Below are 22,913 nucleotides of genomic sequence, written 5' to 3' on the forward strand. Positions count from 1 at the left end.
ATAAACAGGTAAAATGTTTAAAAGCAAAATAAGGCTAGAAGTTACCTCTTCTTTTTAAATGTATTCCCCCAGGAAAGTCAGGACTCATGGTAATTTAGAATGCTTGTTTAAGACTGGTTTTCTTTTCTCCAAGAATAGTGAATATTTTTATAAACTGAGCAAGAAAAGGTGCACTTGGAAATGGGATAAGAGAGAAGACTTAGCTACTAATGCCACAATGAGAGTCTCCCACTCTGACATATGTGGATGAATCTCCACATGCTCAGTTTCTAGACTTTCTTTGACAAATATGGTCAGCAGGAAAGAGGGAGAGCTTAAGGGAAGGGTGGGGGGGAAGGTAAAGTAGGCCTGTGCAGCTTGTTTTACTTTGCTGCTGGTGAAATAACCATTTGTTTCCAAATAGCCCCATAGATTCCAATAGTCCTGTCTCGCTATTACTCCACCGTTCTGGTAAGTTGCTAATGGCTTTGCATTTTCTTTTATTGTCATCAGGAGTGGCTGGAATTCATTAAGAGTTATGTGAATAGCCTCCATGCTTTCAAACTAGATTTGGGAATATGCTCTGAAGTGATCAGTGATCATCACTTTGTTAATTCTATGTTAGCCCATCATAATTATCAAAAGATTGAATAAATAAAAAAAAAAAACACTTGGAAAGCTGTGAAAAGCTGTATGTATGTATAATAAAATGCCATGTAAATGTAACAGAGAATATCTGTTGCAAATGTTATTATTTAGTAACTGTTGTATTGAAAAGTTCTATCAAGACCAAAAATAAGCTAAAAAGATAACATTTGCAATAGCTATAAACTAAAAAAAACTGTTCCCTGAAATTAAAATCAAATTCTTGCACTCATTCATATGCTTTTAACTGCCCATAAAGATCTAATGGTGGCCAAATTCACTTATAAAAGCTTCTAGAGGAATAAGAGAACCACCAGACACAATCCTTTTCCTAACGTGGAAAGGATGCATGCTGAAAACCCTGAGGACAGCTCAGGGAGCTGCTCACAAAGAGATTAGATACCACATAAAAACATTACACTGACTCAAACACAGGGACAGAAGTAGCAAACATGGCCATTGAAGTTTTATTTTTTATTCTATTACTTCTCAGCATGTAATATGTTTTTAAAGAATCAGGAATGTACTGAAACTTTCATTTCAGACTCTCATAGAATTTAAACTCTTTACATGTAGCAATCTTGATACCTTTCATGCATTTTTCCTTACCTGTGAGTATTACTTATAACCATACATTGAACTAGATACTCCTACTCCAAATGCATGAAATGCTAATTGAAATGAGGCTGGATGCCAGTGAGGACTACTAGACTATGGAATGACCTCCCAAAGGAGGTGATGCAGAATAAATTGCTTCAGAAACTAAAAAGTAGACCAGACAAGGTACTGAGAAATATAACTAAGAAAACAAACCTCTAATACAGAGACAGCACTTGGCCTTATCTTTAAGAGCTAATGTGGTATTCTTCAACTTGCAATACTTTGTTATCTCCAGGAAAGCATCTGAAAAATATTAGACTACTCACCTGGTCAGTATGGGCTGACCTACTGAGAGGCACTAGTTTTCTACTGATGATGCAATTCACTTAACTGACCATTTTGCTTTCACCTGAACATGGCAGAGAAGTGTGTGTGCATCACAGTAACAAATGAAGAGTCGGTGACAGTCAACATTACAGAGAAAGAAAACAGGCTCAAGAGCTCAGGGTCATACAATGTTTCTCCTGCCATCAATCTGGCCACCTGCCACAGTCCCTTACTCCAAAAGCCATTTCCCACTCCTTGCCTTTGCATGCTTCAGTGGTCCCACACCCCCCAGTGCTATTGCACAGGATGGGGAGAGGGGATTGAGTGCCACAACATTCTATCAGGATTTTTCCCTAGAGTTACTAGAAGAGAAGACAATGTTCTCAAAAAACTGGTGAGCAGCACTGGGCCCATTGCAAGATTGGGTCCAAAGGGAGAAAACGCCTGTTGAACTGAATGTGACCAGATATGAGAGGCTTAAGCTGTGGCTGACTGAACTAAACAAAGCATGGGAGGTGAGGACATGGCCATTACTACAATAAGTCTACGTGGTTTGATCTATACTATAAGGATGAGCATTATCAGGAGTAGTGATCAGGGCACATACATTCCCCTGGAGATTAATCACTGTTTGGAAAGAGCTGAGGGACAGAGGGCCTTAGGGCATTAACCCCAAATGGTCACTAATCCCCAAAAATGCCATCTACCCATGCTTTTGTCACTATTAAAAGGTACAAAAATAATCTGAAAGGGAAAGGGACAGACTGAAAACCAGTATTTTCTTATTCCTTACTGTGGGACAGCTCAGATGTGTGTAACAAGTCACATCAATCCACCAGTTTGAAATATCAAACTTTACTGGGACAGAAACAAGTCTCCCTCTTCCTCCTTCCCTCTCACATTAAGAATAAAAGTAAATTCAGGGTCTAAAAGAAACTGAGGGGAAGAAAGGGACTGAGACACAATGCTGGGCTTAAAACTGATGCATTTTATCCATTAAAAGGCCACGTCGATCTGACCACTGTAATCAGTTTTGGAAATTCAAAATAGAAAAAATGATCTTCGTACTAGGTGCAACTGACTCCCAAGATATCCGTATACACATAAAGTGAAATAATTAGACCTTGGATGAAAAATCTTGACAGTACAAAGAAAGACCATGATCTAATATCAGAACAAAGTTAACAGATGTCATTAAGTGAGACAATTAGCCGATGACGGAAGGTCGCACCCAGTTTACTTTTCACAGTTGACAGATCAAAGTTATTAGTTCAGTTTGAGCAAAGACTGAATACAGTTGCCCTAGGAAAATCCTTTCACATAACATTAAGTCTCTCTCTGTCTTGTGTTTCTTAGACAGGAATTGTCAGGAAAAATACAAGTGAAAGAGTACAGAGCAAGGGCAACCAGCTCATGTCATACTGAATGGAAAGTCCCTTAGTGGTAGGTAAAAATAAATGTGTAATTGTATCCAGTGGCCTTTACACTCATGTGAATCACATACCTGAGATATTACGAACCTGACTCCCGCACGAGTTACACAGCTGTGAATTGGGAGAAGCTATTAACCCAGATCCTGAGACAGATCTGGCCACCAGGTCTCCTCCAATGCCAATTCTTGTGGGCCACCAAAGAGATCCCCTCACCCACATTCTCCTCTCTGTCCCAATCCCTGCCTCACTATCAATAAAACACAATTATCCAGCACTTGGGCACAAGGCCAGGAAGGAGCATGCCCATTGCAAGAGGGTACGGGCTGGGCAGTGTTGGGGGTCTTAAGTGATGGGGGAACAAGGGCATAGGTGGCACATGGAGAAGCACAACTACCTTTCCCTTTGGCAAGCCCCATCTGAGTGCCCAGAGACCCTCCTGTGCTCTGGCAGTCTCAACAGGTCCCTTCAAAGCTGGTCTCCACCAGTGTTAGCAGAGGAGCGCAGCATCACCACGGGTGGTGGGGACATGCCACTGCTAAGCTGAACATCACACCCCACATGCCCAATGGGCATCCAGCATGGCTAATGCACACTGAGAATAGCAAGTTGAGCTGCCATAATTTCTTTTTTTGTATTACATTTTTACATAGCATCTGTCCAGGTTTTGGATGGTTGCTGTTAGTGTTGGGTTTTGCTCCTGGTTTTTCTTGTTTTCTTTCCAGAACTGGCAGGAAAGGAAATATTTAAAACTCAGATTTTAAAACCTGACCTACTTCATAGCTTTTCTATTATAAGGTGTAATTAATTTTATGTTGGATTTCACTTAGGAAGAGACTGAATTTATGCATGTGCAATCATGAAATCCACATGAAAAAACACACATTAAATGTCCTCAACTTCAGTAAATTCTCTTTAGTCCAACTGTTCATCCAACACTTGTCCGTTTATATATTACAGAATATTCACAGAATATTCTGAGTTGGAAGGGACCCACAAGGATCATCAAGTCCAACTCTTAAATGATTTGCTCATACAGGGATTTAACCCACAATCTTGGTGTTATTAAATGTACCATGCTCATTTATTTAGTTAAATCATCATATAATATCCAGTACAGTACTGCACTTCTTTTCTTCTGTCCATTTAGTCCACAGGCTGGTTTAGTTTTATTTAAAAACTACGAACCTTTATCTCGATGTTGCCCACTTCGTATTCAAATTTCTAATAATGCACATACTCCTTCTACACAAAAATGAAACTGTATCCTCCAAATAAGTCACAGAACAGGTATTAAAAACATGCTCATATGATAATAAATAAAAGGAAAAATAACACATTTATACTGTAATAAAGATATTCACAAATGCAGCATGGTAGAGTTTCAATAGGCTGCAATTCAAATATCCTACAAAACTCCATGTCAGCTAAAGTTACCATTTGAATGCAAAGAGACTAGCATTCAAGAATGTTTAAAAATGCAGGAAGATTATGCTGGCCACTGCCCTGTGCAAGCTGGGGGATTTGTTGCCTGCCAAACCTGCTGCAGGATGAGAATCAAGACATTCAGACCCTGCCGGGGAAGAATGATTGCTTCATTGTGTGAAGGTATTTCTCTTACATGCAGCACAACAGCAGGGTTCTTCATCAGAGAAGCACACGGTGGATTATAAAAACTCTGAACTCTGTGGTCATCAGGAATTTTAGCAATAACAAAGTAAGAGGACCAAAAAAAGTGGTGCCTAACAGAGAAAAGAAAAGGAGGACTTAACCTTTGTCCTGAGGGTGATAAAATAGCATCACATGGCTGAAAATCAGTCTAGCTTCAGCCATGTGATGCAGTTGACACGGTCACTTTTGTGAAAGTTACAGGATGGCATCAGTAGTTAAAAGGTCATATTTGAAAGTCTTTCTAAATACACCATCAAAATACTGACAGAAAAACTCTGTGAGGGTTTATTACACAGCTACAAGTCTGGATATATTTGTTCCTTTTTGCACTAAAAGCCATTGTAACATTCTTGAGAGCACCAGGCAGACCACAGGAACAACAGCACACAATTTAGATGCTTACTTGTGGTACAGGTAACATACCAAATCTTACCTCTCATTTTACAAAGACCTTCTCCACCCATCTCAGCACTTCCATCATGCCAATTACAGTGGTATTTAGATGGCATTGAGTGGATTTAATTGGCAGAAGACAATTTCTGGAGGGATGACTGAAGACATGGGCTGAATTCTCTGCACTATGTGTTGCTTTATTTGAGAGAACATAAAAACTTGTTTGTGTGCAAAAAATTGTTTGTGTGTTTCAATTTTCTTTCCATGGAACACAAGTTCCTCAAAGCAGCAGAAGCTGTCACCACTGTGGGTGGGACTTTCAAACAGACCTGTTTCAGTTGGCTTTACCTGTGGATTCTGTAATGGTTCTTTATTTCCTCTTCTCAAGACTGTTCTGCTCTCATCTTCTGTGACCCAGTCCACCATGTACTGTCCTCCTCCTTCAGGTTTCATGACTATCCCTTCTTCTAGTTCTTCCACTACCCAACTAACCAATCCATCCACGTCTGTCTTGGTAAATCCAGCTCCTCACCACTCAGCTAACACACTAAGTGCTAACAAAGGTTGTCTCCTGTGCCTTTTCTTGCAGTAACCTCATCCACTTGTAGGTATGTGCCTTTTTCCTGATAAATGTCTCTCTCCTGACTATCTTCCCCTATATAGCTTCCTGAATCATCCTGGCGTAGATATTTCTGCCTTCTTAGCCTTCTGCTGAGATCCCTGTGACCAGAACTCATTTCCTAAACTTTCCTTCTGAAGTTTTCCAACTCTTATTGATAAACAGTCAGCTTCTTTTTAAACTGACCTCTCACATTTACCACAGAAAATTGGACAGATCTGAAAATTTTCTCCATGGTTTTGTGATCATATGCCTCCATGCTGAGTAATATAGCATCAGATGAGAGTTCAAGATCCAAAAGCATAAACTGCGATAAGTATCTTTAAAGTGGCACTCACACATCTTTTAGACAAATTTCCCAAGTATCTCTAAAGAGGAACAAGCAGACATTCCGAGCTGAACAGCATTAAACCACTGCGCCACATGCCACCCAGGCCTTGCTGGATGGTAACCATTTTCCGTCACTGCTGGCTCATCTCTTCATCCTATGTGATTTAGGTTTTAGCTGTGCATCAGGCCCCACACGCCTGTCCCAGGCATGGCACTCAGGGTCCGCTTCCCAGCTGTCTGCAGCTCTCACCATCACAGCGTGCACTGTCATACCTTTCTTACCTCAGCCATCCTGTTCACCTCTGAAACCAGTATGTCTTAGCATGTTAATATGCCTTCAGTCTATTTATGAAGGGCATACTGGTCATCACTCAACATTCTCCTCATCACAAGATTTTGGAACAGGAACCTAAACCCAAATCATTATTTCCAAACAAACATCATCTCTTCCCTACTTTATTGCCAAGTCTGTTGCTTTCTGATGTCATTTTTAAGAGGAAGAATGTGAAACACATCCCAGAACACATCTCTGTGCTCAAAAGAAAGGGAGGGAGGGGTTATTAACCAGAATAGCAAATCAAAACTAATAAACACATCATTGTACCCAACATTTATGGAAAGGCTTCCTGTTAGAGGGAAAAGCAGTGGCCAGTTCAACACACACTCTTCTATTTTTATGGAAAAATTATATTCTCAGGGGTATTGAAAGTCACTGTTTGCAGCCAGGTTCTAAGTTTCTGAAACTTAAGATGTATTACGGGAACTTATAATATTAACTATATTTAGTGGGCGTTTTATTGTCCGTGGAGACCATGCTATTAAAAAAAATATTTCTTTCCTAAGTTATATATGTGTGTGTGTGTGTGTGTGTGTGTATGTGTGCATGTGCTCTTGAAGAATTTCATACGGTCAGCAAAAAAGCTTTGTGTTTTATTTTTAAATGAATATAAATGTTCACAAGATCTTACACTAGATGCAAAAGAAACTAGAAATGGACAAACCATTTGTGAGTGCAAGCAGCCAAAACAGTTTGCAATCTGAGTACCAGCAAGAATCAGTCGTATACCTTATAACAAAGTTATTGTTAGTTTTTGCCCACACACCAAGAAAATGTTTCAAAGGTCTGTGTCTCTTCAGACTTCTAACTCAGGAAATAGTTAGGGGTGGTTTCCATACAAAAAAAGCAAGCAGATACGTTCACATTTTAACTAAGGGGAACAAAAGCACAAGAACAAAAGTAGTGTTTCTGCATGAGCACGTTTCCCTCTGGGACAGTCTGCACCGAACAAAATAACAGCCTGGGTCTGCTGGCACCACAGGGTTGGGAAATGCTAAAAGTGCAGCCTGTAGAAAGCAGAGATGACACCTGCCCAGCAAAACTGTATATGAGGAGGTGAAGGGGATATGTCCAGCTACATCCTCCAACACAGACACTGAAATGTTTACTCAAAATGCCTAGTCAAAATACTAGCAGCTGAACTGTGCTTTCCTTTTTTTCCTGGTTTACCAGTAATCTGGGAGGTTAGCTACGCAAAGGTACTTGTTCAATAGCAGTGTGAAGGGAACGTGGAATTAAGCTCTTGCCATAAAAATGGTCACCATGGTCATATCCCACTTACAGTGCACTCAAAATCAACTCCTGGGGAGCAAAGAAATGTTTTCCAATAATTACTGCTTTCAATCAGTGGTCTTCCTAGCGCAAAGAGAGGCCTTAAGAGTTGAAAACTGCAGATCTGACATGACACTCAATCTCGAAAGAGAATAAAATCTTGAGGTTTTTTTTTCTTTATTTTTTTCGCTTTATTTTTTTTCTGAGCCTGAAATGTAGTTACTACCTCTATAAAGGAGGAGAGTTGCAAGCCATATCTCTAGTAAACTTTCCTACTTTGTGTAAATCCTCATATTGTCTTATCTTACCAGGGGATCTGTTACACAACCACCACTCACAAAAGAGATCACGAGGTCACGAAAATCTTGTGATCTGTCTGTGGTGAAATTTCAACCTTCATACAATGAAATTCTCTCCAGTGCGATCACAGTGACCTGATTTCTTACAGAGGTTTCAGCAAAGCTCCATTCTGAAAGGACAGAAAAACATGCCCAATAGTGCCACCATCACAGACTTAGGCTGATCTGGTGAGTCCTCCTCAACTGCTCAGCCATCCACAAAACCCAGTGTCTTACAGTTTGTGCCACTTAAGAGAAAAAGCTGGTGCTGGGTTCAGTGAGTTCTGTACAACAAGAAAGAGCTATTTACCAGGGGCAGGTCAGGGTGCACCACAGACACAGCTCTTCTTATGGAAGTTCAAGTTCTTTTACTCACCAGCTCATTCTGGAAGTCCTCTCCTCTGCCATGACCAGTTCAGATGCAGGTCAGGCTGTGTTCACTTTTTCTTCTTCATGTTATGGTACTGTTTCTTACCTGTCCAGACAAATGTATGCACCCAAAGAGCTGGCTGCAGCTCTTCTGCCATGGGCATTCAAACTGCTGAGTCTTGCGGTTGCCTTTGTCCTGGAAAAAAACCAAAAGCAAACAATTATCCGGCAGCTAGTAGAAATGGAAGGCTAAAGTTAAATCTGTCTTTCATAAGAAGACTTAATCCAATTTATTGCTGGATTTAATGTGAAACTGAAGATGTGTTATGACTTAGAAGGAATATCAGCAGCATCTCAGACAGAACAGTCCTTGAATATAAAGGTAAATCTCCAGAGGGTGAGGTAGACAAGCAGAGCTGGGTTTATTACTCAAATTTTTTGAGTTTGCAACACTGGCCTAGAAATCTCATGAAAACATAATTTATTGGAAGATTTCTAATACTTCCTGCTTCTGCTGGTGCTGGAAGTACCACAAGAACTACATTTCTGTGGTATTTTGGTATTTCCACTTGTGGTCCCAGCTGGAACTAAGAAGGGAAGAGGCACACACACTTGGAAATGGTGTATTTTTGGTCATCTGCATTTTTTGGGAATCACAAGAAGGTTTTTTTCTAGGTCCACTTTGAGGAAACATATTTGGGGAGATATTCTCATTCTGGTTGATGCTGAATAAAGTCATGACTTTTTAATTACATAAAATCTGCACTTTAAGTTGGAATTTTACAAAAATGCCTCTCTGGCTTACTGGTTTATATTAACTCTACATAGTTTTGCAATGTAAGAATTTCACAACGTCAGTCATGCATAATAATAATATAACAATCTAAAATAATAATGTAATAAATCCACTCACTAGTCATCATGGGCAAAACTCTGGCAACCCTTTCTGAAAATGTGCTACAAACACATGTACAAAAAGCCTCTTAGCTCAGTCCTGGCTGGTCTGAAGCCAAGAAGTTATCTAAAAGCAAATCAACAGACAAGTGTCACCAGAAATGTCTAACAGCTAAGCAGCTCTGCTGTGAGCATAAGTTATTCCATTTTAGACGTGGAAAGGTTTAATTGGGTTTTATGCAATTAACAAACCTCAATTATGACTAAACTGTTAGTCATGCTTACTTTTGGCTAAGCCTTGCTTTTTTCCTTCTCTCAGCTTTCCGTCTTTAAACACCTGCAAGTAGATTCACAGGGGTAGCTAAGCAGGGGGGGTTCTGGCCAGAACTCTGATAAAATGTCTCATTGGTAGAGATTTTAATCATTTCTATGAAAACAGCTGCTCTCCTTGGAGAATGTGCCTGTAGGCAAAGCCATTTTCACCTCTAACAATGGACTGAGGAGCTGCACTGGCAAAAATCACCTGCTGGAAATATTGAATCAGTCTGTCTCTAACCCAGCACGGTGCTGCTCCCCATCTTGCTAACCTGGTCACACCCTGCATCTGTGCTAGGCAGACCTTGGTCACCTCTGGTGGAGAAATACCCTGGTCTGCTCCCCATTCAGATGTAATAAGAGCTGGGGTAGCAGCCATCGGCAGCGTAGATGCTTTTGAATCACCTGGTGGAATACACCTCCATGCTGTGCTAAATACCCTGCTTCCACTGGGAGTGTAATTTGTGCTCTCCCTCCAGCTCTCCTACTACATGGTGCATATCTTGAACCATCATTAAGCTCCTCAAACTTTAATTGTATCAGCCTTCTAAATACAGGTCTTGTCGCGGTCCGAGGGGGGGACAGGACACAAGGAAGGGTGCAAGCAGACTTGTTTATTCAGGCGTGCACCCCATTCTTAACCGTCCCACCAGGGAAAAAGGGGCAGAACATAGGGTGGGCTATCAGACAGACAAACAGGGGAGCAAATCAGAATAGGGCACAGGCAAAAGGGGGAGGAGTGGGGGAAGCAGGGAACAGGCAAACTCATGGCAGGCCTGGGCATGTGCAGTTGTGCACCGCACAGCATGAATACAATGAAACCACACAATAACAGCAACGTCCATATGAAAGTCCTGACAATTGCTGCATGCTTTTCTCCATGCCCAGAACTGTTCCCATCCTGAATCGTGTTCCGTCACAAGGTCTGTCTCATATTACTGCTCAACGGAAGTCTTTGGAATCAACAAAGAGAATAAATTTTACCCATCTACTTCAAGCTTTATATGAAGACAATTGCAAAGAACTAGAAATGACACAATTATGACTATGAAGAAAAAATTCTGAAACTGAAAACCAAGGTTTACTGGAGAAAAGGCCTTACATATGCTGATTATGCTCACGGTGGGACAAAGAAACGGTAGTTCCACCTGATTTAAATTCAGATTATTTATTCTCCATAGTCAGCTGTCCTGGAGGCTATGCACACTTGTGTTCCTCTTTGAAAGGAGAGAAATTTTACTCCGACTACTCCACTCAGTGGAGCATGGCTCAGAGACATCAAGTAAATGGGAAAAATGTTAGTTCCAAGATGGAGGCAGAATAGCATGTTCAAAGGTAATCCTCTTCAGCAGAGGTTTGGAGGCAGGTTAACAGTAATATTATTTTCAGGCCCACACTTAAGATGACTGCACATATATGTGCTGATGGGCCCTTGGATGCCTCTGCTCAGCTCTCCTTTGCTCAGCAAGGCTGGACAGCCAGTGTCCCATTGAAGTCTGCAGCCTCTCACCCTGGCTGAGAGAGCTTATCTGAAGGAAGCAGTACCAGGTCTGATGGTATAAAAACATAACAAAGGGAGTGCCATACTGCCATATAAAATGTAGGAGAGAAAACAGAAATCCATGGTTGGGCTTCTCTGAGCTTGTCTGCAAGGATCTATTCTGCAGAACTATCTCTTCTGGCACATTTTGTGAAACTGCCTACAGATCTGTACATCTGTTCTAGCTGCTTTTATTCCCTTTGACCTCTTCCATCACTGCTTGACTAAATGCTCCTTATGGCAGTTAACAACTCCCTCTTTATGTGCAGTAGGTATACAGGACACTGGTGAAAACAGGTCCTCACTACTGAAAGCAACAGGTTCTGTCATAGCTCAAAATTTCATTTATTTCAAACTCTCCAGTCCAAGGCAAACATCATGAAAGTCTGAAGTATCTTTTTCCCCAAGGACATAACAGAGAAGGACAGATAACCTGGACCTTAAAAGCCAAAACCTTACTAGGTTCTGTATGAAAGTCAATTTAACCTTTAATGTCAAAACATCTGAAGAATTTGTTCCTGATAGATCGGTTATTTCCAATCAAAAAGCAAGTTTGTGGCCAAAGTTCACAGTTACCATGGCCTCTCAGAAATATTTAAAACTTCTATGAACATAACCAGAGAGTAATTAAGCTTTGGAAAAGAAATCTCTGCGGCAACAGTGGTTATGTGTTATGTCCTCATTCACTGGGGTGAAAACTAAAATCTAACAAGAGAACTTGCAGATTTAACATAAAATAACAGCTAGGGAATATAAATAAAATGTAATACAGCAAACAGGGAATAATTATTTTGTGGATTTATGACACCTGTTTCCCTGTTCCATATTCAAGACTGGTAACAGAAAAGAAAAAGTTACTCACAGAGGTGAAAAGTTCTCATAATTTTTTGTTATTATTATTTTTCAATTAATTTCTAACTATGTGCTTACCAGCAACATGGTATTGTGAAGAAAAAAAGGCTAAGCTATAAATAATATTTCCTCTCCCGGGAGTTTTTCTAAGCTGCAAATTTTTTGCTGTTGTCAGAAGTGGAAAAGCCCAGAAAATATGCAAGTTTTGAATTAGTTTTAGTTTAGGACCTTTCTTTTATTACAATCTTTTAAAACACCAATAGTGGTCTGGAAAAAAAATAGCACTGGAAGGCCAATGCCCATCTGGAATTAAATCTGGTCAAGGATGTCAAGGATGCCAAGAAAGACTTCTTCAAATACATCCATAACAAAAGGAAAACAAAGGACAATGTGGGCCCATTATAAATGGAGGGGGGAACCTGGTAACAGAGGACACAGAAAAGGAAGAGCTACTGAAAGCATTCTTTGCATTGGTCTGCACTGGCAAGACCTGCCCTCAGGAATTTCTGACCCAGGAGACCAGAGTAAAGGAGTGTTGGAAGAAAGACTTTCCCTTGGTCAAGGAGGTTTGGGTTAGAGAACACCTAGGAAAAACTGACATCTACAAGTCCATGGGCCCTAAGGGGATGCATCCCTGAATGTTCAGAGAGCTGGTGGACACCACAGTGAGGCAGCTCACTCTTCGAAAGGTCATGGAGATCAGGAGAGGAGTCTGAGGACTGGAAAAAAGCAAATGTCACCCCAGTCTTCAAAAAAGGGCAAGAAGGAGGGCACAGAGAAGTACCAGCCCATCAGCCTCCCCTCAATCCCTGGGAAGATAATGGAGCACCTCATTCTGGAGATCATCTCTATCCACATGGATGACAAGAAGGTGATCAGGAGTAATCAACACAGATTCACTAAAGGAAAATTGTGCTTGACCAACCTGATTGCCTTCTATGAAGTGTGTATTGTCTACCTCTTCAGCAAGGCCTTTGACACTGTTTCTCACAATATCCTCACAGGCAAACTCAGAAGTGTGGAGTGGGTGAGTGGACAGTGAGTTGGATTGAGAACTGGATGAATGGTAGATCCCAGAAGGTTGTGATCAGTGGCACAGGGTTTGGCTGGAGGCCTGTCTCTAGTGGTGTCTCCTGAGGTTCAGTACCAGGCCCAGTATTGGTAACTTATTCACCAATGACTTGGATGAAGGGCAGACACCCCCTCACAAGTTCACTGACGACACAAAGCTGGGAGGAGTGCCCAATACCCCAGAGTGCTGTGTAGCCCTTCAGAAGGACCTTGACAGGTTGGAGATATGGGCAGAGTGGAACCATCTGAAATTCAATAAAGGCAAGTGCAGAGTCTTGCAGCTGGGGAGGAATAAACTCAGGCACCAGTACAGGCTGGGAGATGACCTGCTGGAAAGCAGCTCTGTGGAGAAGGACCTGGAGGTCCTGGTGCACAACAAAAAGGCCAAAGTTATCCTGGGATATATTAGGAAGAGCATTGGCAGCAGATTGAGGAAGGTGATCCTGCCCCTCTACTCAACCCTGGTAAGGCCACATCTGGAACAGTGTCCATTCCTGGGCTTCCCAGTACAAGAGACACTTGAAGGTCCTGGAATGAGTCCAGCAGAGGGCAAGAAAAATGATTAAGGGACTAGAGCATCTCTCTTATGAGGAAAGGTTGGGAGAGTTGGGCCTGTTCAGCCTTGAGAAGAGAGGACCTCATTAATGTCTGTAAGTATCTGAAGGGAAGGTGTAAAGAGGATGGAGCCAGGCTTTTCTCAGTGGTGCCAAGCAGCAGGACAAGAGGCAATGGGCAGAAATTGATGCACAGGAAGTTCCACCTGAACATGAGGAAGAACTTCTTTACTATGCAGGGAACCATACACTGGAAGAGATTGCCCAGAGAGGCTGTGGAGTCTCCCTCACTGGAGACATTCAGGAACCACGTGGATGCAATCCTGTGCCATGTGCTCTAGGAAGACTCTGCTTAAGCAGGGAGGTTGGACCAGATGATCCACTGTGGTCCCTTCCAACCTGACTCATTCTGTCATTCTGTGAGTGATTCCTTCTCTCTGGTACATTCAGGTAGGTACATAAGCTTCTATACCAATTACCATATACGTGTTAAAGGGATTAACAGCTTCTGCTTTATTGTCTTTTCCATCCAATCTCCCTCTGACCATTTTTTAAATACCGTGCCTCATGTCACAGCAAGTCAAATACTGTTATAATCACTCCACCTTCACTGCCAGTGGTGACTTGGGTATCAGCAGGTTGTACACTTAGCACTATTTCAGTTAGTGATGGGTGAGATCCCGGGCTGCAGCGATAAACCCCTGAGACCTTTCCCTGCCTCCCAAGGAATGTGGCAGGGTCACGGCTTGAGTGGCCTCAGATACTACGGTGACAGGCACCCTGGAAAGGCTTATCGATAAATAAAGACATGACTTTCGGTGCTTAGTTAAAGCTGAGGGACAAAATCCTCCTGCCGCTAACACTAAACAGGGAAGAGGGATAACTGTTTTATTTGTGAATGCAGGAAAAATGCCATATTGATAAATAGGTCTACGGAATTCACACCAGTGACTTTTTTTGATGTTTTTGAAAGCCTGTGCTGTTTTTTTAGTGCATGATGCAGTTCTTGCAAAAGCAAACAGGTTTTCAGGACAGATGTCAATGGATGGATAGACAGCAGAACACAAGGGCTCTAGACTGTATTTGCTGCCCAAATGCTTGCCCTTAACTCCCAGTAGTCAAGTAACTTTGTGAATTACTTTAACCTTTGCTTCTCACAAAATGCACTTTACTTTGATCCTTGAACCATGATCAATAGAAGGTGCAGAATGGCAGGGAAGAATTTTTCGGCTCAGGGGGAAACAATGTAGTTCAAAATGCTCAAATAGCCTTAAAAGCTCCCAGTAGAATGTGTCCGGAAATTGCAGACCAGTTATTTACTTCTTCTTGATGGTTTAAAATAATATCACAGATTCAGTTCCTCATCTTCATTCTGTGGGAGAAGAACAAGACCTGTATATGACAGGGACATTTCCCTGTAGCAGCAGAATTTTCTTTGCTCGCACTGACTGAATTCGATCCCTTGTTCTACAGCTACAATAAAGTGGATGCAGGTGCCATACAACTACATTATCTATCACATTATGCCAGAAGTTCCTACACACAAATAAAGGACATTCAACAAACAGCTACATCAGCTGAGCAGCTTCCAAGATGAGTTGGTCTACCACAAGAAAAATGTACTTCTGCAACAGAAATAGCTGCTTGTCACAGTCACTCAGGGAGATTGTTTCCAAGAATAAGAGCCACAGGCATGTGTACAAATTGACTGGTAATAAACAGTCTGACTTTGGTTACAGTCACTGGGCCAAATTCTCTTTGACACTATATCCGAACCATCTTCAGAGTGGTTTGCTGTGATCCTGAAAATTATGGGCTAGATCCATAGGTGTTTTAAACAGATGCAGTTTGTTTTGTTGTAATGTCAAAAGTGTGCTGCAGGTAGGGTGTTAGATAACTAGTTCATTTATTTCTCTATATTAAAATACATGGTTGGCCAGATTCCTTGCTTGACCATGTTGAAGAGCCCTCAGGTTTGCAGCCAGTGGAGATCATCCAAAGATGCTACAGCTCCTTACCTGTTTGATACTCTAAGGTTGAGTCCAGCGCTCATCATCTCACCCCTGCCCAGCAGCCAGAGGAGCTCAGAGAGGCTGTTACAGCCCAGGGAGAGAAGACAGCACTGGATGGTGTCCTCTGAGTACACACTCTCTCACTTGCAAGCTATCAGTTCTTGTAGTGCCACGCTGAGAGTCAACACCTTGCAGCAGGTACTTGGACATCTGCTGCCTCCATCATTGCTCCCTACCTAATCTGCCAGGCAGGTATGGAGGAAAGAAAGAGCCTCAATATTTACTGCAAATCAAGCAACAAAGAGGTGAAAGGAAATATTTTGGCTCCAATTGGATCCTTGTGATGGATAGCAGAGTATACTGAAGGATCAAGAATGTAAATTGCATTCATGACCTGAATGAGTACACTTACTCTCTTTTTGTGTAACCCAGTGGTGGACACTCTTCCCAAATACCTGCCTTATGGCCATCTTGCCAGTAAATATGAACTCAAACACATCTGTAGCATTTGTATGTGTGTGAGCCAGCTCCATCTGTGAGGCTCATGCCATGCCAGTTCTCAAAGCTATGACGTGGTGTAAGAAAGACCCAGCAGCAAAGGGGAATAGGAGATTGGTTCACTACTTCAGTGCTGTGTAAGGGGCAGGATATTTGACACAGAACTATGCTTTGCTCTGTCTCTCTCCTCATTAAAATACTGATGGCAGCACAGATGTTGCAGTCAAAGCCTGGATTAAAGGAGTGAAGAAATTGTCCTCACAGCCTGCTATTCACTGTTCAGCTTATATATGTGTTAAACACAATGCCAAGGTTTACTAGAAGAGTATCTTGTAGTAATTGCTGGCTTTATCACCCCACATCTTTCAAGCGTTAAGAAATTTTAGCATCTCCTGAGCTAAAATACCTGCCGAAGTTTAAGATGACATTATTCCCTTCTGTTTGCCCAGACTGTAAGTTTGTACAGGGACAGCAGACCTCAGCCAAGTGGCATTATCTCTGCTCCTTACCAGGATGGTGTCCAAATCTTATGCCACATTGAACAGGGTACAATTTGTGTTGGCAAAGCAGGTATTTGGGAGATTTTATATCAGTGTACTCTATTTGTATATTTTTAGGTACAATAAGGGAATTATCAAGATGACAAAAAATAACTATCCATATTTTTTTAAAAAGCCTAACATGACACTTAAAAAGGGTTAAAGAATATGTTAGGACATGTTTTCACAGCCTAGAGATGGAGCAAAGCCTGTATCTTCCCTGTACTGCAATCAGACCTACACTTTCATTTACATCATATGTAATAATTATATACCTTCATCTCACAAGATTAGTGTAAAACTAATAATCTGCCTTTGAATAACTTGACAGCACCAGAATGTCATATCAGCATTTTGGTCTTTCACTCCACAGTGGAAGGCAGTTCTCTCCAATCTGACCTCATGTAAACAATAGTCCAGCTCCAAGGCAAAGTTGACCTAGATGACTGCCAGAGGTCCCTTCCAGAAAACACTTCTGTGATTCTGTGACTCAAGTGCTGCATTGAACCTTCAGAAATGAACAACAGATAACCCTGGTTTGGCTTCAGGTTGTGTGTCTCCTGATGAATTTCTTTATGCATCTGTTTAGTGTTGCTTATAAAAGGACAAAACATTTTCTTAAAGTCAGTGCAAACACACGGCCATTTCTGACAATTATAAAAATCTTTCAGAGCTATCTGAAGGCTATCTTTGATATCACAGATATTAAATTACTCATATAAAATATGTTATTATGGATATTAAAACATTATCGATTCAGAAGATTTAGTAGAGTAGTACAATATATCCTGTTCTTCCCAAATCAAATGTTTTGATTGAATAAAGATGCCCATACCTCTATTTGCCTTAATTTTAAAAGGTCTTAGACCTGTGAATTTCTTATTACCTCTTTTTTGCTATTGTTGTTGTTATACACTCTCTATTAAACATGGTTTTAAAGTGTCGTCTTTCCAGACCATGAATTATGTGACAACAGCCCTCCACCACAGGACAGTAGTTCTGGCTGCAGTCAGCTCATTCTATTGTGCTAATAATACGGCAATTTATACCAATGGTAATAATGGGCAGCTCACTCGAAGAATTATTCCTATAAGAACAGTGCATAGGAGCTTGTCTGTAAGCAACAGATTCAAAAGGGTACCATTTAAGTAACATGTTCAGGATCCCAGCCTTCTACTGAGAAGAAGATGCATATTCTTTTTTTTTTTTTTTTAATCCAGCTAACCATCACAGCATCTCATTGCTTCTTGCTTCAGGAAATCAAGTTTCCATGTCAGAGTAAAATGTCATTAAAGATGAAGCATGAGTTCCTGACATAACATTTTCCACTCCCCTTCCTCCTGCTGTAGTTCTTTCAAACATGTTCTCTTGGTCATGAAAGGTGTCTTTGTCAATGAGATAGGAACTTCTAAGCTCCTCTGACATTTCTGCTTTCCAGTTCTCCAAAAGCATTGCCTCACTGTGGATATCTGTGGACCATGTCTGTTTCTGTTTTTTATGCAGAGTCTAAGATGATGCTTTTGTGGAGTTTTCCAAAAGCACTGTATGCCTTTGCCAACCTGTTGTCTATCTCCCTGTCAATCTTACCATCCGAGGAGATGAGGCTACCTAGGTAATTAAACTGCTGGACTGATTTGAGCTCTGATTGGCCAATGGTGATATGGGGATGATGGAAGACTTCCTGAGGTGCAGGTTGGTGGAGAACTTCTGTCTTCTTTAGGCTGACTTCCAGCCCAAAGAGCTCAGCAGCATCTGCAAAGCAGGATGTTAAACACTGCAGAGCTGCTTCTGTGTGGGCAACAAGGGCGGCGTCATCAGCATATAGTAGCTCCCGGACAAGATGGTTTAGGGTCTTGGTGTGGGCCTTCAGACGCAAAGGCATACAGTGCTTTTGGAAAACTCCACAAAAGAGTATGGCGTAATAAACACTTGAAGAAAAGCACAAAGATCAGTGTTTACAAAGCCATAGTGTTGTCTACTCTCTTGTATGGTTCCGAATCATGGGTCATCTACCGCCACCACCTGCGTCTCCTAGAACGCTTCCATCAGCGCTGCCTCCGTACAATCTTAAACATCCACTGGTCAGATTATGTGACCAATACATCTGTTCTTGAGCAAGCAGCAGTCACAAGTGTAGAGGCCATGCTGATGAGAACACAGCTGCGATGGGCAGGGCACGTCTCAAGGATGAAGGACCACCGCCTCCCTAAGATCTTGCTCTATGGTGAACTTGCCACTGGCTGCCGCAAGAGAGGAGCCCCGAAGAAAAGATTCAAGGACTCCCTGAAACAACATCTCAGCCTTGGCCATATTGATCACCATAATTGGTCCACTCTGGCCTCAAATCGGGAGGCCTGGAGACACAGCATCTATAACGCTGCGGAAGCCTTTGAGAACACACGCAGGATCACTCTCGAGGAGAAAAGGCAACGCAGGAAGAACCGTGTCTTGCGGAATACACCATCTAAGGAGTCTTTCTGTTGTGCCTTTTGCAACCGGATATGTCTGTCACGTATTGGCCTCATAAGTCACCAACGTGCCTGTAACAAGTGTGGATAAAGCCTTCCCAAATCTTCGTTCGCGAAGCCCAGCCATGATGATGATGAAGATGATGCTTCACTAAAACGCTGTACATCTTGTGACTGCTGCGCCATCAGATAGTAAGTACACAGACAAACCATAAGCATTAAGTATTACACCCATCATGTAGTATTAGTTGTTTGTGAAGCTGAAAGGGGATCTCTTCTAACACTTCCTGACTCTTATACTTTCAGTTATTTTCAGATGAGACTGTTCTACTAACTGGTTACATTAGACGGTTTTAAACTATATGCGGTTTTGTGCTGTTATGTTTTAAAACTTCACACACTACTTGGTTTAAAAAGTAACACCTACTCTGTTGTTTCCTGCTTAGTTCTTTTTCTTATTGTCTTTGCTGTCTTTATCTCTTATGTAAAAATAAACACAGATTCTTCCTTCTGTGCCCTGATGACTGCAGCAAAAAAAAAAAAAAAAAGGCACTACATCCCAGTTGAGACCAAAAACTCCTCTGCTAGCCATCTTTCCTTGTAGAAGTTGACATGCCAGAAAGTTTGAAGGTAGAGCCAAATAGAAAAGGTCTGTTTTGGCTGGCATGACTAGAAAGCATGCCAAGTCATTGAGGTGACTGTATACATACAGAAAAATAAATACATAAAATGATATATAGGGTCACTTTGACCAAAAGTCATGCCAAAATATTGTCACTGTCTTGGCTCTGCCATTTTAATGGGTTTTGTAGCCTAGCCAAAACCAGGCACTCCATTAGCAGCTTCGTTCACTTGCTCTTCTCTGTGCAGGCAGAGCAATAGAGCCACTCAAACTCCAGCTGCTCAGCATAGCAGGAGGTTTGCTCTTTCTGCTTTGAACCTCTCTGCTTGCACTTTTTGGTCTTCTCACTTTTAAGACAGCAATGAACCTCCTGATCTCTGGAATACTCAGAGAGGGGTGCAGTTATAAATGTCTCTGAGGTCAGCTGTGTCCTAGCACTTTCTTTTCAGCATCTCCACAAGACAGTCTCTTCCTGTGAAAAATCTTTACTCCAGTTACTTATTCCTACTGGTTTAAAAGTTCCATGCAGACATCTGAATTTGCTTTTCCTGCTTCCCTCACACCACCACCTTTCCTCCTCTGCTTTTCAAGGACAGTACATGTCAGGCACAGTGACATTTCCCTTCTCAGTGGGGCCTCCAGGCACCAGAATGGCATAAGATAACATGGTAGTGACACAATACGTGATGCAATGTAGCAATAGAAATGCCTCACTTTGTTCTCACAGGATTAATCTGATGAATATTCTGCCAGATGATTTCTGCAAATGCAGTCAAGGAGCAACCACCAAGCCAGGAAAAATACCTGCTGAGTGCTTTACCCAGGATGCTCAACTTTGCTGAACAGAGATAGTTTAAAACATAAGCCCCCATTTGTGGTCCAAGGAGGACTTTTATAAATTTTGCTGTATTGTGCTCTGACAAGCTGTAAAAACAGAAAAATATCTCAGGTTCTGGTCATACACAGATTTCCCAACCCCATGTTACAACAGTGAACTCCCGCTCTATAAAACACAGGGATGGGGATATCTTTTCACAGAAAGCTTCACAGATATTAGTTTAGCAGAAAGTAGAAACACAGTAATTCCCAACAGACATTCTAATTCTCTCAGATGGTGCTCTCGAATGGTCTTCAAGAGCTGTGTTTCTGTGTTAAATACCTGTGGATGTGTATACCTGTGCCTGTATTCAGCCACAAGGTTTTATGGGAAAGTCCTCATGAGAAGGAAAAGGTTATTATCAAAGATTAAGAAATAAAAGCTAGAGTGAATCCAAACATCCTCCTCTTTCATCTGCCACCTCTGAGAGCTGGAAGAACTTTCTTACAACTCTGATTATGCCAGCATAGCATCATATTTGCCCCTTGTACCTCTCTCTTTCATTTTCTCTCCCATCCTTATATTTATTTTGCTGCATTAAATGCAGGATAAGGACTTTAGTCTTTAGGCTGCTATGCATGCTGGGATCTATTCCCCTACCCTGCTTCTGTAGGGTGTTAATGTGACCCATTTAGAAAGGGGGGCTTTTTGCATCATTGTGTCCATGATGGGTGTCTACACTCTGCCAAAGCTATATCCTAGGTGACAATGCCCTTTTTTTGAATGTTGAAGAGCTTGGTACTTACTGATGCTTGGAGTACAGTTATTGTGTTTTTTAATGACAACCTCAGCCAAAGACATATACTTTCTCGCTCATTTCTGTTTGAGTTATTGCCCCAGTCCAGCCTTATTATTTTTCTTGCTATATCATCTTTTTTGCTTATACCAGACATCACACGGAGAAGCATTGTCAGACTTATGGACTTCAGGAGCAGAAGAGTTTGCCATCTAACTTCTTTCCTAGCATAAAGGTTTCAGGAATTGATTCCTTTTTCATGTTGAGTGAAACCGAAGCTTGGCTTTTAGAAGAATACCCACTCTTAACAGAAACATTATCAAGAATGTCAAGGGTGGAGGTTCCATCAACACCTGTAAGAAACTTCTTTCAGCGGAAAATTATCTTCACTACTAAAGTCCCAAACCGTCTAATTTTGCTTTTGAATATTTGACTGCTCTTTTTACTACTTGAGTTGTCATACCTCTGTATAAACCACTTCGATAGCTTAAAAAAATTATGGTTATCAAAAAGCCATTGAATTCCCTAGTTCCCTGCAGGCTTCAGCCACACCACAGGTTTAAGCGAAGTAAAACTGGAGCAGTTCGGATCTGAGCTTTATTTTGTATTAACAGCCCGGGATTAGAGAAGCTGCTCTCGAGTTTGACCTAGGGCTGGAAAGAAAGGGAGCAAAAATCTCCTGGTGAATGACTGAGCCCGGGCCGCGGTGCTGCGACACACGTGTCGAGCTGCTGCGACACCCACGGCCCCTCCGGCCGCCGCTCCCGCAGCCGCTGACCTTGCGCACACGGCGGGGGACACCTAGCGGGACCGGGGGCTGCTGCGATGGGTGTCCTCGGAGCCCCAGCACAAGAGCCCTGATGTAACCTGCCTATGCATCCTCTGAGCCACAGCTGCTGTTTTAATGCTTTGTTTAGTTAATGCGGAAGAATGTCTCTCAAAACTGCAGTGACTTCCACAGGTGGCTGCCTGCACTCCGTTTAAGCCAAGACTCCCACCTTAAACATAGGGTTGCCCACTAGTGAATCAGACAAAGCCTGTGTCCTTCTCAGCACCCCTAACAAACAGGGAAGGCTTTGGAGAGCACACGTCAGGAAAGCGTGACGGCATCCTTCGCCAGGACTGCAGTGAGCAGGAGAGGAAAGCACACTCAAGGAATCTCCCATCTCTCCCCACTCATCCCCACTGAGATGTGGCCTCCAGCTCCATGTAAGGTAATGCTTTATCTCTAATCCCTAATATTCCTACTATAGTGAGTATTTTCTGTTGCCTGTGAGATGTTGTGTCTTGCAGCATAAGGCACAACTTAATTTTCTGCAGCAAGGCTGCTTCTTTTTTTTGTGGTATGTCTTTCAGCAATAATAGCTCATCCTTTAATGGAATAGTAATTACTTGTTTTACTATTACAGTACAACAGCAGTTGCTCCCTTGTCATTGCAAAAGTTGTTTCATTTCTTTCTCCCTGCAAGCCCTTATCTGGTTCCCAGTTCCCATAGTCTCTGAGCACCTCATACTCTTTCAACCTTCTTTTTTTATTCTTGCAAATTAATATCTTTCTCCCTAATCTGTACCCAGAAAAAAACCCATATGGCTCAGAGCTGACATCTGAAGTTGTGGGGTAACAG

General features: G+C 41.8%; 1 long non-coding RNA gene across 1 annotated transcript in view; it reads right to left on the bottom strand.

The window, feature by feature from the left end:
- Window positions 1-7,881: 7,881 nt before the first annotated feature.
- The window catches only part of LOC116792728, a 67,455-nt gene continuing 52,423 nt past the window's right edge, over window positions 7,882-22,913 (bottom strand). The window contains exon 3 of the long non-coding RNA XR_004359252.1: window positions 7,882-8,506. This is a non-coding gene — a long non-coding RNA (uncharacterized LOC116792728). The remainder of the gene's footprint in view (window positions 8,507-22,913) is intronic.

Source organism: Chiroxiphia lanceolata, chromosome 1, assembly GCF_009829145.1.
Source record: "Chiroxiphia lanceolata isolate bChiLan1 chromosome 1, bChiLan1.pri, whole genome shotgun sequence".
Taxonomy (NCBI): domain Eukaryota; kingdom Metazoa; phylum Chordata; class Aves; order Passeriformes; family Pipridae; genus Chiroxiphia; species Chiroxiphia lanceolata.